This window comes from Rhinolophus hipposideros (genome assembly GCF_964194185.1).
Source record: "Rhinolophus hipposideros genome assembly, chromosome: 18".
NCBI lineage: Eukaryota > Metazoa > Chordata > Mammalia > Chiroptera > Rhinolophidae > Rhinolophus > Rhinolophus hipposideros.
The window spans coordinates 48,992,611-49,010,552 of record NC_138064.1 but is presented as its reverse complement, the minus strand read 5'-3'; the positions used below and the strand labels follow the sequence as shown (position 1 = coordinate 49,010,552).

Genomic DNA, 17,942 nt, shown 5'->3' with positions numbered 1-17,942 from the left:
CAAATCAGTAATACACATACCTACTAAAAATATCAAAAGGTACCCAGAAGGCCTACTGACAAGTCTCCCTGCTACCCTTGCCCCCAGCCACCCATTCACCCTCCCAGAGTCCACAACTATTAAATCTTCCCAAAGATAGGCAAGCATAGATGTGTTTCTTCCCTTTTGTTTTTTAATAAAAGGACATGTGTTATACACGTATACACTATTCTGCTCCTTGCTTTTTTGATTTAATGATGCATTCATTCATGCATTCATTACTTTAACAGGTATGTATAATGAGCTCCTATTAAGTGCCAAGCGATGGCAGGAATAGAGAGGGAACCAACTAGATTCCCGGCTTCCCAGAACTTAGTGGAGGACAGAGACAGTGAACGAAGAAGCATATGACGTCCAGTGAAGAAAAGTCAGTGTAAGCGTGCTCCCTTACGTGAGCTAGTCAGGGAAAGCCTGTCTGCAAAGGCCTGAGGCCAGGCCCCAGTGAAACCAGAGAGCCGGCCACGGCCGAAGGACTCTGGGCAGGGAGAGCAGCGGGGGAAAGACCCTGAAGCCCGGGCATGCCAGGCCAGTCATGCTTCTGGGACAACCAAGGGGTGTGGCGCCCAGAGGTTCTAGGAGTGAAGAATGATGAGTAAGGAGCTTGACAATGCAGGGAGGCCCAGACAGGTAAACCCTTATAGAGACTTCGGTTTTATTTTCATTTACACAGACATGCTGGACAGTTTGGAGCTATGGAGAGACAGACTCACTCTGGTTGCTGAGTGGGAAATACACAGTGGAAAGGGAGGCGTGGGAGCAGGACACCATCAGAAGGTGCCTGTGGAAGTCCAGACAAGAAATCACGGTGGCCTAGATCGCCCTGGTGACAGTGGCACTGAGCAGAAGCAGATTCTGGATGTGCTGATGTTTGGCTGCGAGGTGTGACAACCAGAGGCTAGGGGGCTTGGGTTGGGGCTGAACTCACTGGGTGAATAGTAACGCTGGACTGAGATGAGGAAACTCGTGAGGAGGCAAGTCTAGCATTTGGTTTTGGACATGTTACGTTAGAGGTGCCAATTCAATGGCAGGAGTTGGCAGATGGATATGGAGTGTGGACTCAGACAGAGGTGAGGGTTAGAGAGACAAACCAGACTCATTAGCACATAAGTGTTACTTAGGCCCTGGGAACAGATGAGATTACAGCCACTGCCCAATATTTTTCATACCATGGTCCCTCTGAAATAAACAGAGAAAAGGGCATTGACACCAGGGCTTCCACGCCATCCTGACAGGTCCCCATCCATTGTTCCAAAAGCCAGGGGGAAGCAGGAGTCACTGCTTGGCAGCCAAATGCATTGTGTGGTCACAGTGTGAAAAAGAAGAAAGAGAACTGGGCCGGAGGTCAGGACCTGGAATTCTGGGTCTGGTCACATCACCTGGGAGGGTTCAAACTAGGGGGTCTCTGAAGACCCCTCCAGCTGTAACATTATGTGCCTGTAAGTCAAGTGGTATGAAGAGTACGAAAGGAACTCCTGTACCCCACCCACATGGGAAAATCATCACAAGGACGTTCACGAAGTGAAGGGAGACAGTGCGATGAATTGTGGAGTGCTTTTCTGGGGCAGAGTGCAGGAAGGTAATTGTAAACGTACAGAAAAGTTGCAAAAATCGTTCAAACACTCTTCCCCCCATATATATGTGTGTGTGTGTATGTGACACATTTTTAAATTTTTTATGTTTTATATACTTTTTGAACTGTTTGAGAGTAGGTTGCAAATATCATGTCCTTTTACCCCTAAATGTTTCAAAGTGTTTCCTAAAGATACTCTCTTACGTAGCTGTAGTATAATTATAAAAATCAGGAAACTAACGTCACGGATACCGACCTCATTCAAATTTTGCCAATTACACTATATAGAAGGGAAAAAAGTTAAAAAAAAAAAAAAACACCCAGGATTACATGTTGCGCTGAGTTGTTGTGTCTCTTTAGCCTCTTTTAGTCGGGGACCGTCATCCATCCACTGTGCGCAGCCTGGATACTCGTGAAGACCACAAGCCATGGATGTTGTCACATGTCCCTCGTTTCGGTTTACCTGATGTTTCCTCATGGTTAGATTCAGATTTTGCGTTTTGGGGTGGAAGGCTCTTTAGAGGGCTAAGATCTTGAGTTCTGGGAAGTTGGGACAAGGACAAAGGAGGTTGGGGCGGTGCCACTGAGTAAAAACTAGCTCTTTGCCTGGGAACCAGACAGCTCAGAAACTTGAATGGGAACGAAAAGAGAATATTCACCTGGCGTGGACACAGCACCCGTTAAATAAGCACATTCAGCTAATATTTAACAAGAAAAGGGACCCTCTCTCCAGTAGATTCATTCTCTCCCACTTATTCCAAGTGTGTCTATAGATCATTGGTTGTGAGTAGAGCCTGCATGGGCTGTGCGCTTCACATGCGTTCTCTCCGTCCCTCGGGGACCTGAGGGATGACAATGTTTCTCTTGTTTTACAAGCGGGAAAACTGAGGCCCAGCGAGCACATGCATTTCGAGACAGAGCCAGGAATGCAGCAGGCCTCAGTCCCCAAGCTCACGCTCTTTGCACTCCTCTGAGCTATTTCAAGCCTGTTAGCTAGTTTTGTCCACAATCAGCCCTTACTTTGCTCAAAACAAGGCTTGAATAAAGACTCCAGCTCTATTTTCCACTCATGTCAGTGATTGATACTTGATTAACGTTCAGGATTGCTGTCATCTAGAGCATAATTTTCACAGATGCAAAGACCAATTTTGTTGTTGCTGAGGCGGAAAGATCTATTTCCTCAGAAGTTATCAGACAGATTTGGAGGGAACCAGTAACCACTGGGGAGTCTCGCTGGCTCATTCTGAAAGGAAGTCTTTCTGCATCCGGCATCATTAGCTTTTATAGAGAGAGTCAGAAGGCGCAAGTCCATGCGCGTGTGGGCACTGCCTGGGCTGCTGCTATGCCACAGCCATGGGACATGGCACAGACATCAACCTCTCCCAACAATCATAGCTGCCTTTTCAGTGTTGCCAAGGGGCACATGGAACCTTGGAGAGATCACTTGTAGACTGGTGCAATGGTGCTCATCGCCTCCTTACCCAACCAAGAATTGTCCTTGAGAAGACCCTTCTTGTCAGAACCGCTGAGCAGGACCACTGGCCCACCCCCACCCCAACTCTCATGAGCAGCGGTGGGAGTACTGGGTTCAGCGCGGGCTCTGTGCAGCGCGCTACCTAAGCTCTCGGAGTTTCCAGCACTGGGGTCAGTGTGCTGAGCACCCAGCCCCGGTTCCTGGCCCAGCTATGCGGTCATCCTTGGTTTTTCCTCTTCTCTCTTCTCTATTTTCTATCTGTTCTCCTCCATGTCATTCGCCTGCTGCTCCTTTTCCCTCTATGACTCCCTCAGTAGAAACAAGAGTTATTGTTTTGTACCAAAATATGAAATCACATACAGAGGTTGGGAATTCGAGTCTCCAACCAGGAAAGTAAGAAGACCTATGAAATCACAGTGTGGAAAGCAATGAGCTTGGCCTTAGGAGGTCTGGCTTTCCCCAAAGAAGCATTCACTTCATAATTATAGCTGAAGGATCAGGGCTGGAAATCGGGGTAGGCACGGCTGTGTTGAAAGGGGCAGGGGCTGGCAGCTGGACGCTGGAAGATACCCACTAGGGGTAGCTGTAGGCTCACCAGCCTATGACCTGTTTCCTTGGAGGAATCAGATTGTGTGTATGTCTGTGGGAAGTGGGGGGGCCTTTTCACCCAAAATTAAAATAGCTTTCCTGGAAATATGAATATGGGAAAAGTAAGCAGTCTGATAGCTTAGATAAACGGTAGTGAATGTGAAATGGCTTAGAATGTAAGACTTTAGAATAGTACACCATTTTTACACCATTTTTATAGTGTTTAAGAGCAGGGACTCTCGAGCCAGATTGCCTGGATTCACATCCCAGCTCCAACATTTCTAGTTATGTAGCCTTGGGGAAGTTAATTTAATCTCTCTGTGCCTCAGTTTCTTCATCTGTAAAATGGGCATAATCCTAGCCCCTACAGGATAAGATTGTGAAAATTAAGTGAATCCATGTACTTGGGAACTTAGGAAAAAAGCACCTGGTATATATTAAGCACTATGTAAGAGTTATTACCTACTGTACTGATGAGAAGGTCGGTGAAAAAAATTGCCACTGGGTTTTGCTCAAATCCAGGCATACTGGAGAACATCGACAAAGAGGCTGGTAATCGTGAACTTAGAACAAAAGCTGTATTTCAGGCTAGGCCCCTGCACCAGATAAAACCAAGCGTCTTGACAGTGGATAAGGGTCACACGTGGGGCAGAGCATGCTCACACTCTGGAGTTCTAGTTCTTCAGTGGACACATGTGGATCTCTGCCCCAGTACATGACACTGTGTTCTTTGAACAAGGATCTGACACTTACTGTATTTATTCTTAGGGCTGCTGTAACAAAAAGTACCCCAATAAATGTATCGTCTCGCAGTTCTGGAAGCTAAACATCTGAGATGTAGGTGTTGGCAGGGTTGGCTCCTCGTGAGGGCTGTGGGGGCATCTGTCCCAGGCCTCTTCCTGGCTTCCGATGGGTGCTGGCAGTCTTGACCGTCCTTGGCTTGTAGCTGCATCACCCATTCTCTGCCTTCCTCTTCACATGGCATTCTCCCTGTGTGTGTCTGTCTCTGTGTCCAAATTTCCCTTTTATCAGGACATGGTCCTATTAGATTAGAGCCCACCCTAATGACTTTGTCTGAATTTGATCGTCCAGAAGACCCAATTTCCAAATAAGGTTGCATTCACAAGTACTGGACATGAGGACTTCAGCATCTTTTCGGGGGACACAATTCAACCCATAACACTCACAGTCCCTCAACCCGCACGTCCGAATTGCTGAAACTGGCCTTCCAGCAGCTGATCCGTTACGCCCACCTCCCATTCTTACCCTCCTTCCACACGCTGGGTGAGAACTCATTCTTTGACTACCTTTTCACCACCGAGGCCTCTGTGTCATTCCTGATGTGATCGGAGAAGACCATCAGGCTCAAATGGGTCCAAATCAAACACCATCAGCAACATGTTGAAAGCCAAGCCCTGGCAGTGTCGTCGGGAGCGGTACGACCTGCTTCTTGAGTGAAGAACGCTAAGGCTCTATTTTGTGCGCGGGACTCACCGCCATCCCCGCGCTCTGGCTGAAGGTCAGTGTGGGAAGGAGGAAGTGGCCACTGGAGTCATTTGAGTTTTCTCTGGGCTCTTTTCCTGTCCCCACAGGAGGCCCCCAGTGGTAGACGTAGCACTTGGAGCTGAGTGTCCACCCCGATGGGCTGCTGCCTTGCTGTGCGAACTTTCCGGGGCTCAGTGTTCTCATTAGACCACTGAGGAAGTTGGATTCACAGTGAAGTGACGTTGGACTGAGGTTAAAGGTGCATGTAACTTATCTTACTTAATCCTCACAACCAGCCACTAAAGTGGGTGTTCTTATCCCCCCACTGCACAGGTAGGAAATCTCAAAGAAATGATAGGACCCCAAAGCCCACATTTTTCATCTCACATGACCCCACCTCTTTACCTAACTCTTAAATCAGTGCTTTTCCAGCTGGGCTGCGTGGCCTCATCACTTGGGAGAGCTTGGGGATAGAAGTCTAACGACTCTGGGGTAGTGCGCTGGGTACTGGTATTTTGCAGGAGCTGCGGGTAATTCAGATGTGTTTCCAGTTCTGAGAACCACTGCTCTAGATGATCTGCAGTCTCCCCTGGTCCAGAAGCTACAGTGCACGTGGCCTCTTTATTAATTGCTAAATACCTCAGCCTGAGTCTGGGGTCTTACACTAACCTTTTGTCACTTCCAACTTTCCCAACCAATGCCCCTTCCTTGTAGTTTCACATCTTATGATCAGCTGCGCCTCGGGTCGTTCCTGGGCTCGACTCGTCATCATTGGGGCTGTATGCTGTCTGCCACGTGATGCTTCCAGATCCTGGCTTTCAGACCCTGACAAAGCCATCATGAGGATCTCCTAGGACACTTGTTTAAAATGCCAAATCCTTAGGCCCAGCCCTGGTAATTAAAATTCACTCAATCCGAGAATGTTGATGAAAGAGCATCCATCCTAAGAAAAAGTCTCATCAGAGTTTATCTGAGCCAAACTGATGACAATTGCCAGGAAGCAAAATCTCAACAGATTGAGAAAATGCTCCAGAGAATGGCAGTTTTGCAGCCTATTTTATACATTAGAATCAAAGGAGGAGATATAAGAAGGGTTACATGAAATTCATTGGTGGTAGATTAGGGAGGTGGGAGAAAGCAAAGCGGGATAATCTCTGAGTTGGATAAAAAAGTAAAACAGAGAGACACACACTTCTTTCATATCAGTGGGTACAGGATAGTTAACATCTACAGCACATAGAGATGGTATGTGAGAACAAGATAATGATGTGGTCTCGTGTTCTGGTGCCAGCGGTTGTGCCTTCGAGAGATCTGGAAAAGAAAATTACTCTGACATTTCAAAGGTATGTTATCTCAGATGCACAAAGACAATAGACAATTTCAAAGGTAAAGACTGACCTTCATCAAGGAAGCTACGGGCCTAGGACGTGACTACCCACCATGACCTGCTTTTAGTTAGGAATTTTTCATTCTGACCACCTATGTGGTTACTTCGGTCTCTGGGTTTGTAAGGCCGCCATGCGGGCCTCCCTGAGCTCGTCATCCACAATATGTATTTTCTGATTCTGAGGTTTGTGAACCAGTGGTCTAATCTATGTTCTTTATTGACATTGAGTGACATGCCCAAGGTCACATAGCTCATCAGTTGCAATGCTAGGATTCTCTATGCCTTGCCCTCCTCCATCTTTCCATTCCACAGTTCTCCAGGGAAGGAGAACCACTCCAAAGCAGTGCATGGTAAATTACCTGAAAAGGTTTTGAAAATATGGATGCCCTAGAACTGACCTGGGGTCTGTCCCTGACTCTGTCACTTACTAGCTCTGTCACTTACTAGCTTACTTACTAGTTACTGATTCTGGGAAACTGGCTTAAATTCTAAAGCTTTGATTGGATGATACTGCATGTAGACCACTGTTCATCACACTATGTGCTCAGGAAACATTAGCGCCCAGCTGGTCGAGTACCCCCAGCCAAGGCGGAACTCGTGTGTTTGGATCACTTTGTTGTTGTTTTTCCCTTGCACTTACACTCTTTCTGCAGCATGGAACTCCTGCTGTTTATCTGCCACAAGTGTCATTTGAACTTAAGTGCCTTTATAAACTCCCTGTAGGCTGGCAGGCTTTCTGAACCCAGGTTGGTACTTCCTACTTGGTTAGCTCCCTCACCTTCCTAAGCAAACTCTGTACCTGGGATTGTGTGAGCCTATCCTGAGCAATTGCTTCAGATGACATTTTATATTTATATTTACACTCGCGCGCGCACACACACACACACACACACACACCCTGCCTCCCCCAAACCAATTAAGTTACATTCTCTGGGGGTGGGCCTAAATGGCCTTCTGGGGTGCTTTTCAAACTTTATGTGTGTAACTCCCCTGAGGGTCTTGTTCAAATGCAAATTCTGCTTCGATGGTCTGAGGTGGGGCCTGAGAGTCTGCATTTCAAAACAGGCTCCCTGTTGCTGGTCCAGGGACCACACATTGTGTAGCAAGGCCTTAAGATATGGTCCCAGCTCTCCAAGAACCTACAGACTTCCTCACCTCTGCCAGCATCTCTGTTGCCTGTCTCACTTGGTACTCTCTGGATTTGCATTTGCTTTCTCTTTAACAGTGATTTCCCACGGCATCATTTATCCAAAGTTGGCCTCCCTGCCCGTACTTTATAGTATCATTGACCTTGGTTCCAAATTCTTCACCCTTGCTGTCTCCAACTCATTCACCTAGTGCTGTACACAGATCTTCCCTGCAAGGTTCCTGCTAAAGGTAACAATGCCGTCGTCAGCTCCGGCTTAGCTCCATCCATCAGCAAATAGTTATGGCACACCCACTGCGTGGGTGCAAAGGTACACCAGACCCATACCCACAGCCTTTCTTAGAGGAGCTTACTGTCCTGTAGGGGAGGGTAAGACAAGTGGGAAAGTCACTGTAACTCATGCCCCCTAGGAGGCACAGGCACTATGCAGAGAGCTTAAGAGCACAGAGCCAGATTTGCATGGGTTCAAATTCCAGCTTTGCTGCCAACAGTATGGCCTTGGATAAATCACTGAGCCTCAGTTTCCCCAATTATGAAATAGTGATAAGAATAGTACATGATTCATAGGGTTGTTTTGAAGGTTAGAGGAGTGAACAGATATGAAGTGCTGGCATACGTGGTAAGCTGTATGTAAGTGCTAGTATTACTGAGCCATAGGAGGAGAGAACTGAAAACAGTACCTGCTGGAGCTTGGCGTAGTTACTGCATTGGGCTCCTCCAGAGATGGGGAAGGGTATTCATGGTGGTGGGAACAGCATGGGCAAAGGCACAGAGGCAGGCGTACAGGACCTATAGGATCAGGAGTTTTGGTCTGACTGAAGCTGCAGTGTGCCTGAAGGGAGCAGGAGCTGATGGGCTTAGAATGTCGGTTGGTGTCAGATGGTGGAAATCCTTGAAGGCCAAACTAAAGAGTTCAGATTTTATTCTGGAAGCAATAGACAGCCTGTCCTAGAAGATCTTTTAAATATACCTTTTCATACAAAAATTGTTCAGTGTTGTGTTGCTTTGAGTAGAGTGTAATAACCAATCCCCCCTTTTAGGTAATTGCAATTATTTTCTTCATCTCTCTTCGTGTCTACCTTGTGGTGTTGATACAAGCTTCTCTCATTGTCTGAGTGAACATTCAAGGCTATTAAGTGACCTCGGGCCAGGTCACCAAAAGGGTCACATAGCATGGAATCCATCTAATCATTGGAGCTCACAGCCCCACACCTCCAAAGGGCCACTCTTTGCCAGTGGAGTCTTGTCACCTCCCAGCTAGACCATATGCCCTAGTTATGAGCTTTGAGCAGGAGCCTGCAGCTCCAACAGGTAGCTATTCCTTCCCCTTCCTCCCCCTTGATTCTTTACCCTATTGTAATATACTCCAATGATGGGCTATGTCCAAACACACACACACGCACATACATCGGTAGGCAGCATATAGAGCTGTGCTATGTGACCTAATGGTAAGTTGCTTCACTTCTCTGCACACCCAAAGGAAAGGAATTCATCTGTAACGTGAGGATCATAAGTGTACCTACTTGATCGAATTGTCATGAGGGTTAAGTGAGTTCGTACAAGGAAAACAGAACTGTGTCTAGCATACGGCCAGTGATCAATAAACATTAGCTATTATTATTATCATGGAGGGATTTTGAAAAGCAGCATTAGAATGAAAAAGAAAATGTAATTACCAGTTGGGAAAGAAGTAAAAAAAATATAAAATATGAAAATCTATGGTAATAAATTTTAAAATCTGGAGGAAATGGAGCCTTTCCTAGCAAAATGTCAATTATCAACATTGCCCCCAAACAAATAGAACACCTGCATAGACCAATAACAATAGACTACTTCAGAAAATTTATAAAGAGATACCCTTTTTTAAAGGCCTTTCTGGTCTTATAACTGCATACAATCTAGTCTTCAAAAATCAGGTATGTCCTTTGTTATTCAAACTATTTCAGCCCATAGCATAAGACGAAAATTTCCCTCAGTTCATTTTATGAAGCCAGCATGACCTAAATATTCAAACCTAAAAAGCACATGTCTCGTCTGTCTCAAGAGCTGTGAGGAAAAAGATGACCCTAACAAAGAAGGATAGGGAAGAAAGCAAGCCTCCGTGCACAGCATGCTCTTGCTTTATGGCAGTAGGTCCCCACCGGAGGCACATAAGAACACCAGGAGCAATGGGCCCCACTCCCAGAGTTCCTGATTTCATTAGCCTAGGGAAGGGCTGGGCCCTAGTTAGTTATGTTTTCATGCTCCCCAGAACCACTGCTTTAAGAAAACTGGAAATCACGTAAGTCCACAAGCCTGGGTTATGGTTCCAAACCATCCCAGCACAGCAGAGCCATTCGAGGAGAGATTTTTGCCAAACTTTGATGTGATCAGAGCTAGAGGAAGCAGCCGCTGACCACAGACATGCAAGCCTCCCGTCAGAGCCTAAGGGGTTCCACAAAACGGCAGGTGCCCTCTCTTCAGAGACCAAAGACCTAGTCAGCAACAAGGCCACTCATAGTGGAAGTTCTGAGCCAGCAACTTTGTCTGCTGCAAAGGAAGGCTAGGAAAGCCCATAGAGAGTTTTAATCTCTGGAATCCAGTAGGACTTTAATGACAGACCTGTTCATTATTGTGCTTCACGGTAATTAAGCCCATGTGGTAAGCAGTTCCATAAATAATTAATTATCAGTATGCACACAGTCAATCCACAATTTTCATCTTCTCCTCCTTCATCCATCCCCAGTTCCTGTATTTGGCAACAGCGTGGACAATACTGTTACCACCCATGGCTGAAGCCTCGTCAAACAGTCCTGTAAGTGCCAGAGAAGAGAGAGGTGTCCTGGAAACCATTTCCTCAGTAGTTGTGGTTCCCTGAGCAGGGACTCTTAGAGTCCCTTCTCACCACCCATCCTCCTCAGAACCCAAGACAACTCTATTAGTTACATGATCTATTTTCAGCCCCAGTTGTAGGTGTAAATCTAGTTTCTATTCCTTGTTTCATTAAATAATAATAGTAATAGTCATGGTAATAATAAGGCAACTTGGACATTTCTTACCATATGACAATATAAGAAACAAACAAATGAGTTGATTGTTGGCTTAGGTTTGGTCAGTTAATACAGGAGCAATGCAAACTGGATTCCTCTGTACACCACACCCGCTCCATCCACAGTTAATAACCCGCAGGAAATCGCCCTGCGTTCTCAGTCACTGCGTCATTAAACAGTGACTCTAAAAAGACGAAAAATATCAAGGAGTGGTGGTGAAATAGTACAATGCCTGGTGTTTGCTTTACAGTATTCCCTAAAAGGAACAGTTGGGGGTGAGAATAAATGAAATGGGAGCCGCAGAATATTGATTGTTGAAACTGAATAGTGGATACATGTGCGGTTCTTGTACTGTCCTCTTTTTGTATATGTTTGAATAAGAAAAAAGGATAATACAAGGAGAGACAACATGTGGGTAGGGGTGAGCTTCCATCAGTACATAACTGACAGAAGGTTCTGGACCCTGAAATAAAAGGGGGGCACCAGGAGAGGGATTGGTGTCTCCGGGCAGACAGTGCTGCCCGTGGTTGGCAGTGTCTGCACATTGCGCCTGGCTCAGAGTCAGTGCTCTGCAAAAGGTCGCCAGCAGGTATCATCGTTATTCTTTTTTCTTTTTTAATTTTATTGGGGAATATTGGGGAACAGTGTGTTTCTCCAAGGCCCATCAGCTCCAAGTCGTTGTCCTTGAGTCTAGTTGTGGAGGGCGCAGCTCAACTCCAAGTCCAGTCACCGTTTTCAATCTTAGTTGCAGGGGCGCAGCCCACCATCCCATGAGGGAATTGAACCGGCAACCTTGTTGTTGAGAGCTCGCACACTATCTAATCAGCTGAGCCATCTGAGCCAGAAGCTCAGCGGCAGCTCGTTGTCTTCAATCTAGTTGTGGAGGGCACAGCTCACTGGCCCATGTGGGAATCGAACCAGCAACCCTGTTGTTCAGAGCTCGCGCTCTAACCAACTGAATCCGGCCACCCCATTACAGATATGGTTACTGTAACTTGGGGATCCAGTAGGAAGGAGGCTGAGGAAAAATAATTTCTCCTAGGTATTTAATTTGAAACCATTTTAGCCCTTTTCAGTGGGAGCACACAGAAGAGGGGTGTCTTTTTTTCCATAGTATAAATTTGCCAGCTCTGTCTGAAAGCTTCCCCCTTTTCAGTGAATGCTGACAATGTCATGCACCACGTCAGGAATGGAGCATACATATATAGAAGCTAGAAAATTCCGGAGCTTACGGAGAAATACAATCATGGTTCTAGGACGGAGACTCGCACATGTTTTCTCTCTTTGCTAGCTCCATCTCCCTCGTTTTGACTCGTATTCTATCCTATCCCCCCATCGCCCCACCCCCACCCCATTCACTTTGATTAGTTTTTGGAAGACTTATAATATCTTCCCTTTGAAGAGGACCTGGCCTGGTCAATGATGTTTATACTACGTCGACATTCAGGAATCACTTTCATTCACTAGCAAGCTCCACCTTAGAAGAAACTCCAGAGTCAGCCAAGTCAAGGTTTTTTTGAAAATGTAAAAGGAGACTCTGAGGGCTGCTAAAGCTTCGAACGGCACACAATACCCAACAGACCCTCAGCTAGAGCAGAGGCGAGGATGGGACGAGCTGGTGCACACTGAATTCAATGCTAACCAAAGATTATTGATGCTCTACTTAATCTGCAAAGGATTACCTTGACAGGAATTGGGCTGCCTACCCTGACTTTTGTCCAACCGTTGAATTTTTGAGCGATGGCAGATTGGCCCTGCCAGCAGCAGCTGCTGCCTCAGGCTGTGAGGCCCACTGAGAAGCGGTCTGAGGAAACGCTTGAGTTTGGGGTTTGGTTTTGTTTGCTTGGGTTTTATTTTTTATTTTAGCGTGTACTGGCTGAGAATCCCTTACATGTGTCTAGGACTTCACGGTGTAGAAAGCACATTTATTTTTGGATCATCTCGTTTGACGCTCCCAGTAGCACTATGAGGCACTAGTCCAGAGGTCTCAAACTTTTATTTAAAGATGAGGAAACTAATACTCAGAGTTTAATGATTTTTCAGGTCAGAAATTAGTGGCAGAGCTACGGCTGAATTCTTTAGTTCTCTGCCAGTAGGAGGGTTAACAATCCAGAGAAAAAGGCAGCATGATGTACCAAATGCTACTAACATGTATGTCTGGCACTTAGCAGAGCCTCAGAAGGATTGGGTGGATGGATGGATGGATGGATGGATGGATGGATGGATGGATGGATGGATGGATGGAGCTTCTGGAATTTGGAAAGTGGGTCTTACTCCCCTTTGTACTCCTGATGGCCACCATAGTGCTTTGATATACAGGACCCACTTAAATATTTTTGAATGAATAATCCACCATGTATGCATATACTTTTGTACAAAGACAAATAAGAGTTTGTAAAGAAGGTAAGTCTCTGAGCTTTAAAGAATAGAAGGGACTAAGGAATATAATATGGAATACCCATAATTACTAAGGAACACACATATTACTCACCATACTGGGATGTAAAAAATTTCTCATTTATTCATGTACTCATTCAACAGAGAGTGTTGAGTGCCTGCTAAGTAGTAGGTTCTATTCTAGTTATCAGTGATACAACAGTGAGCAACAACAAACAAAAGGTAAAGTCTCAGCTTTCGTGAAAACCACCTCCTATTTGAAGATGAAAGATGATAAGCAACTAAATAGACAACATATTAGTACAGAGAAAAAAAAATTAAGCAATGATGTACGGGTTGCTGTTTTAGCCACAAAGCCTTCTCTGATACCATGACATTTGAGCAGAGACCAAAAAGAAGTGGTGGAGGCAAGTCATGAGGTTTTCTAGGGGAAGAGCATTTGAGGTAGATGAAGCAGCAGGTGCAAAGGCATTGAGGTAGGGGCATGCTTGGAGGGTCTGCGAAAAAGCTAGGAGCCCAGTGTGACTGGAGGGGAGTAAACACAGCAGAGAATTAGAACAGATTAAAGGATTTTGATCAGAAGAGTGATGGAATCTCCCCAGGCCTGCCTGCTCTGGCTTTCGCCAGCTATTGCCCACATCGAAATCAGCAGGGTGAGTCAGGGACAGACAGGGTAGACTGACAATTACACACAGGCTGACGATGACCCTACCCCCACCCAACATAAGCTCCATTTTTCTCGGTACTGACCTACAAATGCCCACTCCAGGGCAACTGCACACTTGGCTTGCCAAGACCTCAGCGGCCATCACTGGGTGCCACCGGGCCTTGGTGGTCAACTGCCCCAAGCTGCCAAAGCAGACTAAATTCATTTCAGCTGTAGTCTCAAGTATTTGGTTTCCTAGTCCTAAAATCTCTCTCAAGGAAAAAATTCCATGATCTATCCTCCTACATTTGAAATCTGTACTTAAATTTTGGATTTTTCTTTTTTTTTAGATAAAATAGGAAATAATGCATAAATTAAGGGGACACTTTTTTTAATAGACGCAATTTTTTTTAGGACAGTTTTAGATTTACAGAAATATTGAGAAGATTACAGAGAACTCCCATATGCTCCACACCCAGCTTCCCCTACTGTTAACATCTTACATTAGTATAGTACGTTTGTTATAATTAGTGAACCAATCTTGATGCTTTATTATTAACTAAAGTCCATAGTTTATTCAGATTTCCTTAGTTTTACCTAATGTTTTTCTGTTCCAGGTGCTCATTCAGCACACCACGTTCCATTTAGCTGTCACGTCTCCTTAGGCTCCTCTTGGCTATGCCAGTTTCTCAGACTTTCCTTGTTTTGTGTGACCTTGACAGTTTTTTTTCTCTCCATGAGCATTTACTTCATATTATCTTAATAATTCTGAGACAGAAAGAACCATAAACAAAATTATTCAAAGGCATTTTCAACATTTGTTAATCGACTGCCATTCTAACAGGGATAAAACGTTTATTTAGTGACTATTTTGTATCTGTTTCTTTTTTTTTTAAGGAGGGCGCAGCTCACGGTGGCCCATGTGGGGATCGAACCAGCAACCTTGGTGCTACCAGCCCCACGTTCTAACCAACTGAGCTAACCGGCCGCCCTTATATCGGTTTCTTATTTATAAACTGTCCAGACTTCCAAGGATTCTTCATTAACTAACTTAAATATTTGGCTACAGTCTTAAAATCAATTAAGAGAAAAGAAGTTTGGATGCAGAAAACAGATTTTGACATATGTGTATATACACACAAAAAGAGTGACTACGCTTCAGTCACTTGGACCCTTGAAAATTGTATCCTGCTGTGTGATTACTAAGGTGACACTGGAACCTACATGTTCAAACGATGCTGTTGTCACCCAGGTGGCACCCCAACCTCCAAGCCATCTGAAACCACCCTGGCATTAGGACTAGTTGTGTCCTGGTCCACGGGGCTTAGACGCCACCGCACAACTAACTCCCCAGTGCTCTTCAGGCACGTGTGAGCCATGTCCTCCTCTGCTGGAAGTCCTGGCGGCAACCTCAGCGGCTTGATTCTTATCAAATGTTTCACCACTTTGCAGTTTGGCATTCACTGAAGGCATGTTCTTGTGAACTTGGGGAGTCTGTGCTTTTTCTAATCCAAGCATCTTTATTATATCTTTTTCCCAATATGGACGTCTTTTTGTACTTTTTATCCTGGTAACAACATGCAGTTTCTGAGGGTGCTGTGGATCCCCACCATATTTTTCATGATCTGCCGGTGAGGGCTGAAACACTTTATCTGGAATTCTTGACTTGGTGAATTTGTGACGAATCCAATCTGTACAAATGAGAGACTCCACACCTTTTGTCACAGTTTGTAGTCTGCCTGGGGGCCTCTGAACTAGTGAGCGTAAAATCCCCGCCATGAGTGTGGTAACTGTTCTCTGTAGAGGCCGTTGACAGGAAGTGAAGCAGAGGAAAAACCACCCTGCCCTTGACAGTTTTGAGGAGTACTGACTAGGTAGTTCGTAGGAAGGCCCTATGTTGAAATGTATCTACTAATTTTTTTCATGATTAGACTTGGGTTATGAGTTTTGGGGGTGAAGACCACAGAGGTGCTCTTCCATCACATCATATAAAGACTAATATACTATCAGTATGGTTTGTCTGTTGAAGTTGACCTGGATCACCTGACTGTGGTTCGTTTGTCAAGTTTCTCCACTGTAAAGCTACTCCCTCTGTCAACCTTTTTCCATACAGTTACTCGTTGGAAGGAAGTCAGTATGCACAGCCCATGCCTAAAGAGTGGAGAGTTGTTCTCTCCCCCCCCTTAAGGATGGAGTGTCTACATATATTGTTTGGAATTCTTCTGAAAGAGAAATATCTGTCTTCTCACCCATATATTTATTATTCAATCATTTATTTATACCAATATGGACTCATGGATCTTTAGTTTATATTTTGGATTCTAGTCCAATACTGCTTTATTTATTTACTTACTTACTTACTTACTTATTTACTTATTTATTTATTTCTCAAATTGGTCCAATTTCGGCCATTGGAAGCTCTTTCAGTTGGTTCCTGAGTCCTTTGACATACACCCATCAATTGTAGGGGTTTATTTGTTTTTACTTTTTGAGCAATTTCTTACTTTCTGGTACTACAAGATACTCCAGGCTCATCTTGTATATCTTATCCCTGTCCTAGTGAGTCCTAGTTCTTTTTATTGAACAATATTAGAAATATATAGCCATCTGTACCTATGTTAAGGTAAGCATGAGTTCATGCTGATGTCTCCAATTCTAATCTATCACCATATGGGTCATTCTAGCCTCCTCCCCTTGCTTATCTGTGAATTTCCACTCCAACAGTAGGAAACCTGGCTTCCACCATACGGTGTCCATTTAATTGCTCAATTCCAGTCTGCATCCATAGCAGTACCAGAATTGTTAACAAATGTCCCCGTGGGAACAACTTTATCAACTAGAGTACAGTGCTTACATGCAGTTTCTCGTGCCTTTGGTCTTACAGACTTCACTCATTTTCAAAGTAACTTAGATCAGCATTTTTTCCCCAACCCTCTTTAGTGAGTTGGTTTCATACATTTGTAATACCATTAGATTCTCTTGTCAAAGTCTGCATTCCTTCCTGAGATCCTAGGGGATACTTTTTAATTTAACATATTATCTCCAGCTAGATAAAAAAAAAAAAATCACAGAGAACAACCACCATAAGAAACAAAGTGGCGAGTTGGCCCAGTGGCTCAGGTGGTTGGAGTGCCGTGCTCTTAACTCTGAGGTCACTGGTTCGATTCCCACATGGGCCAGGGAGCTATGTCCTGCACAACTAGACTGAGAAACAATGGCTTGAACCGGAATGGGTGGGGGAGGAGAGAGGAGGAAGGAGGGCGGAGGGCGGAGCGATCATACTTTTTCTTGTTTGTTTGTTTTTTAAAGTAATTCTTACATTATACAAGTCATATGTTAATACAAGTTAAATTCCCCTTTAATACTATTCCAAGCCCAGTTCTTCTCCTAGTGGTAAACATTGTTGCTCATCTGAAATATGTCTGTGCATACTTTTTTTTTGCGTTTATATCTACGTATATGTACACAAAGAAAATGCCTCGTATTGCTATGTGTGCTTTAACATGAATGGTATCATGCATAACTTCTGCAACTCGATTTTCTCCAAACCATTCAACTTGGGTATCTTTCAAGTCTGTGTATGGCTCTGTGCCTCAGAACATTCCATAGCATAAACGTGTTGGTTACAATTGTGAGGATTTTTTCCCCTACTGTTACCAGTAGTGCTGCAGTGAGCTCTCTTGCACATGTGCAAGTGTTTCTCCGTGAATTGCTGGGTCATAGAGCTGCACATTTTAATTCTAACAGCTACTGTCAAATTGCCCATCAGTATTCTCATGCTAGAAAAAAAAATCATGTTCCATATTATGTGGCTGAGTGGGAGAGAAAAAAGAATCAGATTGCTGGTATTTCATTTTTCTTAATGTTTCTCTCTAGAGAGTAGTAACTAGGGGGTAAGACTCATGGTGTGTTATTTAAAAGAACTTCATGCTGTGATGATTTCAAGTGCTTTTAAAATGTTAATAGTTAAGTTATTAGGAGAGGGGCAGTGTGGTCTACTGGTCTACCATTCTCACTCCCAGTTACTGATTTTAAGTAGATGCTGCAGCAGTTGTATGAATCTGCAGGACCTCCTTATTTGCTTGACAGGGGCCTGGGATGCCACAGCACAAAAGGACCAAGATGGGAGACACAAGGTGAGATTCTTCATAGCCTTTCCATGTGCTCCTGATGAGTAGGA

General features: G+C 44.7%; 1 protein-coding gene and 1 pseudogene across 6 annotated transcripts in view; one reads left to right on the top strand and one right to left on the bottom strand.

Moving 5' to 3' along the window:
- ATXN7L1 (ataxin 7 like 1) overlaps positions 1 to 17,942 on the top strand; it is a gene marked incomplete at its 5' end in the record, with an annotated part of 221,273 nt that overhangs the window by 113,983 nt on the left and 89,348 nt on the right. The gene's annotated exons all lie outside the window — the stretch shown is intronic.
- LOC308510244 (large ribosomal subunit protein uL30m-like) lies at positions 15,007 to 15,570 on the bottom strand (annotated as a pseudogene). Its single transcript has one exon. The product of its transcript is annotated as a large ribosomal subunit protein uL30m-like (transcript).